Source organism: Adiantum capillus-veneris, chromosome 16, assembly GCF_014529385.1.
Source record: "Adiantum capillus-veneris isolate H3 chromosome 16, ASM1452938v2, whole genome shotgun sequence".
Classification (NCBI taxonomy): Eukaryota; Viridiplantae; Streptophyta; class Polypodiopsida; order Polypodiales; family Pteridaceae; genus Adiantum; species Adiantum capillus-veneris.
In genome coordinates this window covers 125,895,551-125,910,273 of record NC_140946.1, presented here as the reverse complement: position 1 = coordinate 125,910,273, position 14,723 = coordinate 125,895,551, and the positions used below count along the sequence as shown (strand labels likewise).

General features: G+C 47.8%; 1 protein-coding gene and 1 pseudogene across 5 annotated transcripts in view; one reads left to right on the top strand and one right to left on the bottom strand.

Annotated features, from left to right (window-relative positions):
- Positions 1-14,723, top strand: part of LOC147439824 (uncharacterized) — a 102,266-nt gene that overhangs the window by 43,874 nt on the left and 43,669 nt on the right. The gene's annotated exons all lie outside the window — the stretch shown is intronic.
- Positions 7,676-13,973, bottom strand: LOC147439825 (uncharacterized; annotated as a pseudogene).

The window sequence follows — 14,723 nt, the reverse complement described above, 5'->3', positions numbered from 1 at the left end:
CACATCCCTCGCCCCTACCTACCCTCTCACAGCCCTCGCCCTTACCCTCCCTTACCCCTCGCCCCTACCCTCCCTTACCCCCTTGCCCCTACCCTATCCCACCCCCTCCCTCGCCCACACCTACCCTCTCACACCCCCTCGCCCCTACCCTCCCTCTCACACCCCCTCGCCCCTACCCTCCCTTACCCCTCGCCCCTACCCTCTCCTCACCCCCTCGCCCCTACCTACCCTCTCCACACCCCCTCGCCCCTACCCTCCCTTACTCCCTCGCCCCTACCCTACCCAACCCCCTCGCCTCTACCCTCTCCCAACACCCTCGGACCTACCTACCTTCTCATACCCCAAACCCTCGCGCCCTACCCCTCATATTTTGGTTCTCGCCACTACCCTCCGCCTGCATCCATCCTCCTGCTCAGGTTTTTTGAAAGTGCAGCCTTCTAGAGTATTACAAAATCATCGCTTTTAAAAAAAAACTGCAACCTGCTGTGTAATTAGGCTTTTCAATTACAGCTTTTCAGAGTTCAGCATTGGGAGTTCCAGTACAGCGCTGCATCTTGTATTGGGAGTTCTAGAGTTCTTGCACACTACCAAACCAAGTAGCTATACGATGGCTGGTACAAGCAAACAAGCTAGGAAGAAGAAAGCTCTCTCTCCAGAGAGGCCGACTGAGACATCCCAAAGTTCTGCAGAGGAAGAGGATGTGGATACATCCAGCCATGGCCTCACCGATGTGTCCTCCACTGATCACAGTGATGAAAACTACAAGGAGTCAAGCTCTGCTTCTGACTCAGAGTCTTCTAGCAACGAGGAAGAGGAAGAGGAAGAGGATGAAGAAGAAGAAGCTGTAAAAAACCAAAAGAAGAGGAAAGTCATCATTCAGGTATTGAGTCATCAAATTCCTCGGCCTCCTTCTGCCAAGATTCAAACCAAGTTCACACTGAACTTCCATGTGCAGCAGCCTCATGCGTCTCTTAGAGAAGTCTTATCCAAAGACCAACTACACAAGCTAGGTCTGTCAGCATTAGCAGACACCGAGCTGCCTTCGGATATTCCCATGGATATGGTGCATGCACTCCTCAAGTTTTTTCTCAAAGTCAGAGGACACCCACTGATTGCTACACGAATAGGTAACGCTTTGGGGATGACAACCTTTCCTGCAGTAAAACCGGCTACGCGCACCTATTCACAACTTTCGAAAGATGCGACAATCGAGGCATGCAAAGAGCTACTCAGTACGAATCATGCTGACTATGCAAGGAATAAACAGCTCTGGGCTATTTTCAAGTATTACTTTTTGGTCAGAGATCCTAAAGTCAGCAAGGGCAAGGGCAAGGGCAAGGGCAAGGGCAAGGGTAAGGGCAAGGCCAGATGTGACGTGCCTACTATATTCTCGCACTGCGAAGGCCTATACTGCCTCATCCACACCATCCCGTGTGGCTTTCATCAAATTTTATTTACCTCTCTACAGTCGCGGGCAAAAAGATTCAGAGCTCAGGTGCAATCTGTGCAATCTAGCTTTCAATGCTTCGCAACTCCGATGTTGGCCTGGGTCATTAATATACCTGTTAGTCCTATGGATGTGAATGCGGCGATACAATGTAAAAGCTCTAAGGGAAAAGGGAAAGATATTGAACAAAAAATGGATCTATCTGAAAAGCCAAAGAAAAAGAGAGCAAAGGTAGTGGAGGACACAATAGAATCTTTAGTATCCCTGCCAATTTCGGAAAGCCAACAGCTTCGAGTGAAGCAGCCAGTTCGACGTTCCTCGCATACAGTCGCTACTGATATGATGGTAAGTTCAGGTGGTCCAGATCACACTATGCATGTCACAGCTGTGGCTTCTACAGTGTGTGTTCCTCTCTCTACTGCTGCTATTTTTACCCCTGCCACAGTGACTAGCTCCCACGTCCCAGTGGCAGTTGCTTCTTCTCCTATGCCTAGTCCTGCGGCAACCACTCCTACCATCTCTACTTCGATAGAGAGGCATGCGTCTAGTCCACCGCGAGCAGTGCCACTTGTCACACCAGTCCCACCAGCTGTACCACTCTCCAGCTCTCTTCACCGTGACACTGTTACAGAACCTTCCACAGGGTCGGACTCTACATTTTTTCGGCTATCTGAGGATATATTGCAGGAGTCTCGGCAAGCCATTGCCACCATTGAGCTGGGAGCAGAGCGTTTAGCAGCCACACACCAGTGTCATGCAGCTACTTACGCAGCTATGGAGGGAGCTCTGAAGGTTGCTGAAAGCGCCATCGCTGATAGGGATGCCACTATTTTCGCACTCCAACAGGCCCTGAAGTTAAAGTCTCAAGTGATTAGTGACCTTCAGAATCAACTACAAGGATTTAGAGAATTGCTGTTACATGAAAATCGGGCAACGCAGCCTACAATGATGGGTATGGGATATGGGTGGAATGGAGCAGGTACACCAGTGCAGCATGCAACAATGGGTCCTTCTCAGCAGTTTATGGGACTCTACTCACAAACTCCAGTTCCCGCTCAGTACTACAATCAACAACAACAACAGTATCCTCCTTCTCAGGGGTTTCAGTCTTCACCATTGCCTCAGATGCAAAATATGACTTGTTGTGATGGAGTTGCTGGAGCACATCGCCATGGCTGTGTTACTCGACGTCCTCAGTACACTACAGGACAGGTGCTACCATCTGCCCAGCAGAAGGTAGCTGGTCATTTCACACTTACTGACAGGAGCGCTCACATACAGCAAGGCCCCACAATCGATTTGATGGCTCCACCTCCAGAGGCTGATACTTCGGATGCAGTAGTGGCCACCACTCTATCTCTTGGATGACAGATTAAGGAGCTCACCATTGTACATACTAGTAGTTTTCTTTCACAGTTTCGTCTTCCTTTCACCGAGACGGTGAGCGGTCTTGTGGCGGGCAACCTGTAGCAGGGCTACAGTGTCACTTCACAGGACAGGCAGTTGGACAGTTAGCTACAGTTGGTCTGGTTCACACTGGACGGACCCTTTGGGGTGGGAGTGACACGTGGCATGGTACCTACGGTGGTCTAGTGGACATCGTGGCCAGGTCACCACCACCACCACTCAGTTTAGAGATAGACTTAGGTGGCTGGACATTTATGGGCCGTTGGTGGCTCTTATGGTTGTATATATGAGTAGTTGTTTTGGGCAGTTCTAGGAGCTTGTACGTAGTCGTCTAGAGTGAGTCTTACACAGAGCACTGCTTCACCATCCTTGCACATCTGAGCCTCGACACCCCATTTGTACCTGTGAGTCCTGGGCTAGAGCTGAGTGTGCTGCCACGCCAGAGTCTGTACATGGTTCTTTGAGCTAGTCGAGTCCACATGGTCTGGTCCACTGTTGTGTCTCTGTTGTTATCCATTGTTTCTGTGTTTCATTCTGTTTGAGAGAGTTTCCATTCGTTTGAGTGAGATTGTCACGCACATTGCACTGAGGGGCACCCACATTGTAGAGAGCATGACACATTATCCGCGCTACATCCTCCTATCCTGTGGGATAGATGAGTGTCCATGTATCCTGGTCTAATCACAAAACCATCCTCCGTGAGCACTGAGTTGGAGAAAATGCTCTCTAGAGAGAGAGAGAGAGATGATGATGATGATGATGATGATGATGAATTAATGTCCTCGGGGGGCCAAAATGACCCATGGGACCCAAAATCTCATATATGAGACTCCCCCCTTCCCATGTGAAGGAGGGGGCGTGTCATGATTCTGTGGTGATCTTGTTTGTGAGTGTGGTGTGATGTTCTAGCACTTTGGCAAGATAGATGCCTAGTGCTACTGGAGAAGGATGTGTTCTTGAGAGAAGCTCCTCAAATGTAGTACATCCTTGAATAATTCGAGGAAAGTCGACCCAAATGTGTGCATATGCTGGACATTCAAGGGTTACATGTGCCTCATTTTCCAATGAATTCAAGTTGCATTGAGTGTATCTCCTCATGTTTGCATCAATATTCAGCCATCCTCCCGTTTCACTTTTGAGCATGTGTGATCTTGTCCACATCAAGGTGATGGCCCGTCTCGCACGGTAGGACATGGGTGTCTTGATATGTATTTGGGTTTCCCCGGTTTTGTATTCTTCCCAGTATCGTGTGTTTATGTGCTTGCAATAGTATTCAAACTTGGACCTGTGCATTGCATTCTTCCATTTGCTATGAAGGGCCTCAAGTAATTGTAGTTCAAAATTCAGCTCGTGCTCATGCTCATGCTCGGTACCTTCCTCTACATGCATGTCCACATATGCTCCCACATTCCATTTAGAGAACCATTTTCTGATGTCCTCAACAAGGCTAGAGGTGAGAAATTTGCTTTTGTGGTTCTTTTGCGGCTTACTTCCTACCTCCCATGCTATGTGAGGCAAACGGTTATTAGGCATCAACCTACCTTCAAGAGATATCTATGCATTCTTTGCAAAGCAAGCATTTCCAATGGTCTTTGTCTAGTCTCCAATAGCATCACTGAGTAGTTGTAGTTTTTATCCCCATATGTCTACATAAGAACTTTTTCTGAATTTTCTCAATGTCATTCCATGTGCTGACCGGAATACTTGGTCCGCATACCTCTACCCCATACAATAGCGTTTGGACCACACACGCATTGAAAGCCATGGACTTTATTTCCCACCTTCTAGTGACTCTTTGTTTGCACACGTTTTCAAACTCGTAATACCTTGCTTGTCCTGCCTCAATTCTTGTTTTTGCACATTGCCCCCATCTATGATTCGAAGGTATAATGATGCCCAGGTATTTAAAGTTGTCAACTGCTTTAATCTCTTGCCCATCATACATAAGGGCGGGCTGATCCTTTGATTTGTGTATACAAGTCGCCATACATTTTGTTTTTGTGACATTCACTGAGAGTCTTGTAGCTTCGCAGAAAGCATGTACCTCATCCAAAAGTTTTTGCAAAAGAGATATGCTATGCACTAAAAGAACCACATCATCAGCATAAATGAGGAGTAGCAAGGTAATGAGGCCTATTTGGTGCATCTTCATTATCTTGCATCGTTTGGCATATAAAGTCCTCAAGCTCATCTATGCATAGCCCAAATAATGTTGGAGACAAAGGATACCCTTGTTTGACGCCTATTGTGCTGAAAAACTCTTTGGAGAAGCCTGTTTGCATTTTCAGTTTACATCGAACCGCATGGTATAGGCGTGCCACCGCAACCCTCAAATGCATGGGAACCCCAATGGTCTCCATACGGGACCATAACCCATGACGAGATACCGTATCAAACGCTTTCTTAAAGTCCACAAAACAGCAGTACATAGTTTCCCCTTTGACTCGCGCCTCTTCCGTCATAATCTGGATTGTAATCAAGTGGTCTATGGTACTATGTTTTGCTCTAAAACCTGCTTGACCGATAGCCCTCTTTCCACTGTTTTCAGCCCATGTGCTAATATCTTTTTCTATCAGACTCCCAAAAAGTTTTGCCATGCAAGAGCCCACCATGATGGTGCGGTAGTTCGTGAGTAGGTTACGGTCTCCTCCTTTAAACAAAGCTTTGACCCAATTCTCTTGCCAATCTTCAGGCATACCTTGGTGAATAGCTTGATTCATCATGTAGTGTATCCATTTCTTAGCTTCATTACCCGACCATTTCAGCATTTCGGAGTTGAAGTGCAAAATGTCAGAGGCTTTCCCAGTGGCTAGTTTTTTCAAACCTCTCAAAGCCGCTGCAAAAGTTATAGGTTCCTTAGTTTCAACCTGAATTTCAGCATTCATCATTATTTGAGCATCGATGGGAGCATAGAGTCTTTGTGCATATACATACATTTCGTCCATGCTGAAATTTCCCAGTATATCCTCCTTCTTTCCTTTCATGTTGCGCAATGCTTTCTTGGGTTCTTTCTCAAATCGAATCACCTCTTGCTTCTCCTTCAAAAGTTCATGCATCCTTCTCTTTTCCTTTTCAGCATTTTGTATTCCTTGGCTGCATTTTCCCCCTCCTTCGTGGACTTATTGAAGCACTTTAGCTTGCGTTTGGCTGCTTTACACTATTCATCAAACCATGGGTTATGAGGGAGACCCTTCACTTGTTGTTGGTCTTTTTTAGATCGCCCCATAGTGACCTCTGCTGCCTCTTCTATTGCTTGATGAAAGGTAGCCCAATTTTCTAAAATGTTTTGGGATATGCATTGTCTACTCAATAGGCTGTCCAGAAAAGTGGCATAATCAAATTTCTTTGTAACTTTCATTCGATATGCCCAACTTGTCGTAGGCATGTGTGGGAGGTCTAGACATACATGAATTGGAGTATGGTCCGAGTTCGGTGACCGAGCACCAATTTTAAAGTGTCCAATTAAATCCAATGCATTGTGGCTAACTAACGCATAATCATTAGTGCTTCTTCCATGGTTTGATGTATAGCATGTGTATGTTTCGGAGCTTGCAAATTTCTTGGTGCCATTCATGACTACAAGTTGCATAGAATTCATCATAGGTATCAAAGCCGAACCTTGTTCATTCATGAGGTGATCGCATGAGCATCTATCCCACATTGCATCTAATACGAGATCGCCATCTTTGTCTGCGGGATGGATTGAGTAGTCAACCAATTGAACCTGTATGTTGGCTATGTGAGCATTAAGATCCCCGAGTATCATCACTGCCCCCTTTGGTGTGTAGGTTGCAATATCTGCATATAAGTCGACAAAAGGGTCATTCTTGGAGAGATTATGCAAATCATAGAACGGGGATTCCCGATGTGGGATGTAGCATCCCGCAATGAACATCGATCTCCCAGATGTACATATCTCAGCCCATATGTATCATTTGTGTTCATCTATCTTGCATATCTTAACCCGATTTTGCATTTCCTCCTTGTACATTATAGCAACACCCCCTTGCCCGTGCATCTTGGTACCAGGCCACCAAACCGAGTGTGTAATATATCCTTGAATACTTGGCAGTCTACATGTGTCTTGTTCCCACGTTTCAAGTAGAAAAAGTATGTCTGCTTGTGGTAGAACCTCTGTCAATCCATTCCCTTTGTGCCAAGGGAAACCTTGGAAATTCCAACTTGTGACGTGTATGTCCGTGGTTCCATGGGTTTCCCCCTGTCAAGCTTCTGGTGATGTTGCCCCTGTGGAGGTGGTGTTCTTTTTCATTCGTTCTTCATATGCTTGTCTTCTTTCTTTTTGTTTCACGGGTGTCCTGTCTTCACTAATGTAAATTGGGATGTCCCTTAGATAAATGCGACCATTTTTGAGTATGATGGCTCTTTTACGTGCATCCAACATTGTGCATACAATTGCGCGATTGTTCTCAGGCCTCTGCTTACCCACACGGTGAGCCCCATACACCACTACATCATGCATGCCAAATGTGTTTGCAAGGAGGTCCGTGACCTCTGTGTTCAACATGAGTACTCTCATTGTCAGATTCGGGTATGCCTCGGATCACAATATTCATACTGCGTTTCTCTTGCTCATTATACTGTGCCTCATCTACATTTGCATACGTCTCATGTGTCTGCGGCATGGCATTTGGAGTACTTCTTACTACATGTGCCAGGAGGTCATATTTCGTGTTGCATTATCATCATGTGTGCAAGCTTCTCATCGTGTGTAGCTAGAGTGTCTTGCACATTGGAGACCTGTTTGCTTAATGCATCTTGCAGAGCCTGAATTTTCTCATCTTGATGTTGCATTTTCATATTCTATATTTGGATTGTGTGCTCCAATTCCTGATTCTTTAGTGCAAGGTTTTTAATGTCCTCACCCTGCCTCATCACCATTTCCTGTAAGGATGAGATAAAGCCCCAAATGTCTTGCATAGAGCATATCACAGATTTCTCGGTTCCTGCACCTGTGTCTTTACCTGTCCCTGTATTTGTACCTGTACCTGTATCCATCTGTCGGTGACGATCGCACGGAAAGCCCACTTCTCGATACCCGCAAGTTGACTGGTTCACTCATTCATATGGGTCGGGACACTTGCTACAATGGTGCGCACAGGGGTGACCCACAGCAGTGGCGGGGGTCCACGCAGCTACAACAGCTTCAATGCTTACAGGGGCTGCGCAGTGGGATAGGGCTGGCGAGGATAGTCGCGGGCAGGCAGAGCAGCTCATCAAGTGACGTGTGAGCAGCAAAAGGAGTGGCGGGGGTCCACCCAGCTACAACAGCTTCAATGCTGACAGGGGCTGCGTAGTGGGGCAGGGCTGGCGAGGACAGTGGCGGGCAGGCAGAGCAGCTCATCAAGTGACGTGCGAGCAACAAAAGGTCATGGCGCGAGCAAGGGGTGTTGACGCGAGCTCCAGGCTGAGGAGGTGTTGACGAGAGAGAGAGAGAGAGAGAGAGAGAGAGAGAGAGAGAGAGAGAGAGAGAGAGAGAGAGAGAGAGAGAGAGAGAGAGAGAGAGAGAGAGAGAGAGAGAGAGAGATGAAATGAATGAAATGTTATATTAACGTCTTCAAAAGGCCAAAGTGACCTATGAGACTAGAAAGTTACAATGCGGTGTATCTGATACAAAGTCAGATTAACAAAATAAATTAAACTAGGATAACAAAATATAAATACTGCGGGATCCTAAACTAAGCAGTACAATGTGAAGACAATATGGGAGGGGAGTAGAGATCCATCTTCATCTGCACTCTGGACGACGAAAGAGTATGGCTTGAATCCTTTGCCGTAGCGTCCTTCGGAAGTGTGTAGCTCCTCTTCTCCCTCGGGGTTGTCTAGATCTCCCTAGCTCCAATGCTCGGTCTATGAGAATGCCAGTAGTGCGGGTAGGCGTCTCCACTGCCGTTGGCTGCTCCTCTGTCTGTTCTTCTGGGTCTACAATATCTAGTGTAAAGAAATCTGTGATCTGTCTCTGGGGATGTCTCTCTTCAGCTCTCCTCAGTAAAGTTTCTCTATGCCTGTGTAACTCAAGTAGATATAGCCCAAGACATCTTTGATCCTCATAACTCATGACCCTAGATAGAGGCCCAAAACCTTCTCTGAATAGACAGTGAAAACGGCCTCGTATCTCATAGTACACTGTGCAATGACATATGTAATGTACTTCTGTCTCTGGCTCTAGATGGCATAAGCGGCATATTCTGCTATCTGTTGGTGTCCCTCTGAATCTGCCAATCTCAATCTCGAGCTGATGTGAGGACGTGCGTATCTGGCCAATGGCACAACGCAAACCATGCGAAAGATGCATGTCCATATAGCTAGGTCGAATCACAAACCCATCCCCCGTGAGGTGGAGAAGATGCTCTCTATAGAAAGCCATCTTTGTGCCCAACTCTTGTAACGGCTCTATCCATGTCCTCCTCGTGTCCAGCTGGATCAGATCCTGACGGACGAGTCTATTAATCTCTACCCGTGTCAGAGACCTCAAGGGTGCCTGTAGAGAGTATTGAAAAGGAGGCAACCTGTCCATGGTGAAACCATGCGTGTGAAACCATGTTGCCATCTGTGAAAACCAGCATGATGTATCCCCATTAAAAGCTAATTGTCTGGAGGACTCTAGAGCCACCCTGGCATATCTGTCTCTGGTAGTATCCCACACACTGTGTACAAAGGAGACTGATTTGGTGAGCGCCTCAATCTCCATAGGGGGGCAACTAATTCCGCTCGAATGATATCATGCGGTACGGAAACCTTGGCTCTAATCAGTCGAGAGATCATAGATACCAGGGGCTTCTCCATACGCTTCCAACCATCCTGGCCTATAGAAGGTCCCCAAACCTGCACCCCATATAGCATAGTAGAGGCAACCAAAGTATCAAAGAGCCATAACTTTGTCCTAGGTTCCTGAAACTGAACCTGCGAACACATCCTCTCCATTCCTCCCAGAGCGGCACCGACTCTAGTTAGTCTAGTCTCTGCTGCTCTTCTCAAAGAAAATCTTGGCCCAGTAAAGACTACCCCCAGGTAAGTGTATGCGTCCAGATAGCCATAGTCCTCCCACCAAAGCACTGAACCTATTTTCCTGCGATCAATCTGAGCATCTAGACTGCCAAATGACCCCCGCATCTCTCTGTACTGTCTCAGCTGATCTCTGACAATGCGTCGCCCATCTCTGTCTAGAACCATCTTGTTTAAGATCTCTGTAAATTGGTTCATGACTTCCCTATCTGTCTCTTGACCTGCACCTTGGAACTCTGGATCCACCATGTACGCTGCCCCGTGTAAAGGAGAGGCATATGAATTCCACCTCGAGCTGCAAAGCGCATGGATCTCCTCATATCGCTCTGCGTTCGGCTCAAGCTGTGCAAGCTGCTCAATCATGCGGTCCATTGCCCCATAAATCTTGCCAATGCAAGGATCCATGCCATCGAGAACTCGAAGCAAATGAACCACCGGTTTTACCTGTGCATCTAGACTCTTGAGCTCCTTCCAGAACTCAAGATCCTCTGCCTTATCCTTGCACAAAATCCCTGCAACTGTCTTTGCATAGGGGGAGGTGGTGAACTCATCAGAGATGAAGACCTGTCGGACCGCATTTTGACATTCAGATAGCCTGCGTACAAGAAGAAAGTTGAACGCGAAGCGGGTATCTGAATACTTTAGAAGCACTTTGCCGCCTGACCTCTTGAGGTACTCACTCCGAACCAAGTTGTGATTGTTGATGAAAGTAACCATCTTCACTGCGTCAGCAATGACTGGAGCAATCCAGTCTAGCTTGCCGATGTCTTTTAGAAGGTTGTTCAAGCAGTGTGCCATGCAAAAGCACACTGTCACATGCGGATAGTGGCCCTCTATGATAGCTGCTGCTGCCCTGTTTGATGCCTCCCCATCTGTGACAAAGGCCACCACGTGCTGCTCACCGATGGTTTCTATGGCCGCTGTCCACTCTGCAGAGAGGACATCGGCGGACTTGCCACTCTCAGTGGCATCATGAGAGTGCACAAAGTACATCTCTCCACTGGAGTATGTGACGAGACCATGGATAGATCTCTTCCTTGTATCGCTCCACCCGTCAGCAATGAGGGAAACGCCATGTTTTGGCCAAAGACGCTGAATGTTGAGGGTTGCTTGCTCCACGATAGCCTTCTCTTGATCGAGCAAGGTAGTTCGGAGAGCCTCTGAAGATGGCGGCACATAGCCGGTGCCATACTCTCCTATCCGTTGCACCATGACTTTCCAATACTCCGACCTATTTCGATCAAACATAGAAGAGGTTAGTATCAAAAAAGTGGAAACGACGATAACGGAAGAAATGAGAGAGAAGATTGATGAATCATAAAACAATGAACATACCTCGCTGCGACAAATGGGATATGGTCGTGATAGAAGAATCGGGCCACGGCCGCATCCACCTCTTCCTTCTTCTTTGGGTCCCAAGAGGTGGCAAGGGTCTTTTGGCGACGAATTGGACCTTTTGAAGATGCACCAACACCTACACCGGGTAGAGAGGAAGAAGGGAAAATGAGGGTCTTTGGATCAATACCTTTGCGTGCCGGCTTGGCTTTATGGTTGAATTGCCGATCCTTTTCCTCGAGCTCCTTCCTCTTCTCGATGGTTACGTTGGCACAAAATTTCACCTCATATCCCGGCACTCGAAGAAAGTGTGCCCTCACTTTGTCATGCCCCCCTTTCTGCGTGTAAGAGCATAGCTTGCATCCCCATGCACGAGAACCTCCCGCCGCCGACAAGGTGCCCTCCGAGGTCACTTCATCCCACCACGACCATTCCTTCGCCTTTTGAGTGTTGCCCGCATGAACGGAGGGGGTTGAACGAGAAGAAGAGGCCATGGATGATGGATTATCCGTGAAAGAGAGAGCTTGATCTTGAACTTTGAGAGAGAGAGGGATTGAGAGAGAGAGGCTTGCCGCTTGATTCCGTGAGAGCTTGAGCCTTGAGCCTTGAAAGTTGAGGGTTAGAACTTAGAAGTTAGCCCAAGAGAGAGAGAGGTTGAGAGCTTGAGCCTTGAGGCATGCCGCGGCGCCACACTATGGCTTGAGAGTTGAGAGCAAGGCTCAAGCAAGGGAGAATGGGCCTTGAGGCTTGATGAGTGTGTGAAGAATGGGGGAGGGGGGGGGGCATTATATACTTTTTTGACTGCTGAAAATGGCCGTTGGTTGCCTAACAGTCATTTTTTTCAATTTCAAAAACTGCCGTTTATGGCCGTTGGGGCCGTTCCGGTCCGTTCCGGTCCGTTCCGTCCCGTTCCAGCCCGTTCCGGTCGTCCCGTTCCGGTCGTCCCGTTCCGGTGACAGTTTCCAGCCGGAACGCCGTTCCGTTGCGACGCGTTCCAGAAAATCCCAGCCGGCCGGAACGCCGTTCCGGGGTTCCAAGGCCCGAAATGTCCGTTCCCTGGTAACTCTGGCACATGTCCCACCACTGATCTGGACAAAGCCATAATCCCCCAAATTACCACTATGGGCACCCCCATCTCCTGCAATCTGCGCATCAATCGAGCTCTTGGTACCATGTCAAATGCTTTGCGAAAATCCACAAAGCTACAATAGATCCGTCTCCCATGTGCTCTGCCCTCCTCAATGATGGCCTTGAGTGTGAGAATATGATCAAGAGTGGAGAAACCCCTCCTAAAGCCGGCTTGACCCTTTGCTCGTACACCCTCGCCCTCTGCCCAACTACTCAAGTGTTGCTCCAGAATAGATGCATACAACCGTGCCAATTTGTGTCCAACCATAATAGTGCGGTAATTCTAAGGCTCTGTAGGGTCACCAGCCTTGAAGATGGGCACAATATTAGACAACCTCCAAGTCTCAGGTAATCCCTCACACATGGCACGATTGAACAACACTGCGAGAACCTCCATCAGCATATCCCTGGCATGTATAAAGTGCTCCGCTACTAGACCGTCATGATCATATGTCTTCCCGGTCCTCATCCTGTCAATGGCCCTTTGTACCATCTCAGGTGTAAAGAAAGTGCTCGTAGCTGGGCAAGGCTTGGTAGGGTTTGGAAGGGGGTTCTTGTCCAGGAACCGTATATAATGATGTCGCATATTGGCCCCACACATCAGGTGAAGTAATCACTGGGGGAGGGGAGTGCTCATGGAAGAGTCGCCATGCCTCTCTTGAGTCCCTACTCAAGAACATCTGATATAAGTCTCGCTCCATCTGAGCTAGGTAAGCTCGCTTCTTCCGTCGCACAAGGCGTCGGAAAGCAATCCGAGACTGTCTGTAAGTGATGACTCCTAACAGAAGATCCCTTTGAAGCTGGGCTCTCATCTCTCTGCATTCCTCATCATACCAACTATTCTGGGGCATGCTCCCAGAATGTCGTCTCTTACCCGGCTGAGTGTGTGGATATGCCACTGATGCAGCCCCATGCAGTGTCTGAGTCAGTAGAGTGGTGCACTCCTCCGCTGAGAGGCTTGTACCGTTTGTGCCAGCTGTGCCTTCCAATAGAAGGTCCCAGATCTCCTCTGTATAAACGAAATCAGTCTCTGGTGTAAATGTATAGCGGGTGTGTGACTTGCCTCATGGTGTCTGGGTTGTACTATACTGAAATTTAACGGACATTGTCAAGAGAGCATGATCTACTGCTATGCCCACTGGCCTGGCTCCCACTGTGAAATCCTGAATGCAGGGGACAAAGCTCCGTTGTGTCATAACATAATCCACTGTACTGGCCCCATGTCTGTGTGGAAAGCATGTGAAACCGGCTGCTTCGGGAAATCGCTGTAAGCCATTAAGTATGGCTCATCCATGTGTAGTCGTCATTTCCATGAGGTATCTCCCATACTCCGTCTGCTCTCTATCATCTGAGCATTTGTCCAGTCCCAATTCACCCACATCCATCTCTCTAAGTATCTCATCTGAAGTGTCGTAGAAGACTGTCTTCGAGTTGCCCGTTCGAGCATTGAAGTCCCCTAGGAGAATGATATCACCATCCCTAGAAAACTCCCATATGTCATCATCTAGAATAGAGAAAGGTGACTGCCCTCTGGATGCAGCATACATGGATGTACTGGGAGGAAAGTAACATATGGCAATATATAGAAATCGACCTGTGTCAGCTCTCAGTCTCACCCACATATATCTAGCATGATCATCTCTTCGTACAATATGTAGTAATGGTTGTAGTTCCTCTCTAAATAGCACTGCTACTCCTCCTGAACCTCTGCTCCCATGCTCAGATCTCGCATTTGTCCTGTGAGCTGTCTCCCATCTGTATCCCATCACATGTGGCATTACCTGTCCAGGGGCTTGATGAGTCTCTGAAAAGAATACAATATCCTTGTCTTTGAAACTGTCCTCAAATGACCCACGTCCAACCTCATAGACCCATTACAATTCCAGGTAGCCATCTTCAGTGTGGTCCCATAGGTCTCGCACCGTCATGCAGTGCGTCGCTCTAAAATCACCACCCGTCCATTTCTATAAAAGGCTATCTTTCCCTTCTCCCTTGCCGCTGTAATCTCTGGCATTACCTCTCTCATATGTGCGAGCTGTGAGAGAGTCAGGTCATCCCCGAGGAAAATACCTGTCTTTTTGAGAGTAGGCCTCTTCCTCAAGAATTCCTTCTTCTCTTCGAACGAGTGGAAGCGTAGTATGAGAGCTCTCCCCTTTGAAGACTCTCCCGTGCCATCACTTTTCTTACCTACCCTCCATGCCTTTGTGTGCAAAGGCTTCTCCATCCCCATCATGGATGTAAGGCTTGTGACCTCTTTCTCCACATTGTTTATGTCCTTGAGACCGGTCACTCTCACATGCAGTGCTCGCATCCGCCTTCTTTGTTCCTCTTCGAGGGTCATGTTGATAAGCGTCGGTGTACAAGGAGTTTCTTGACCTTTCCC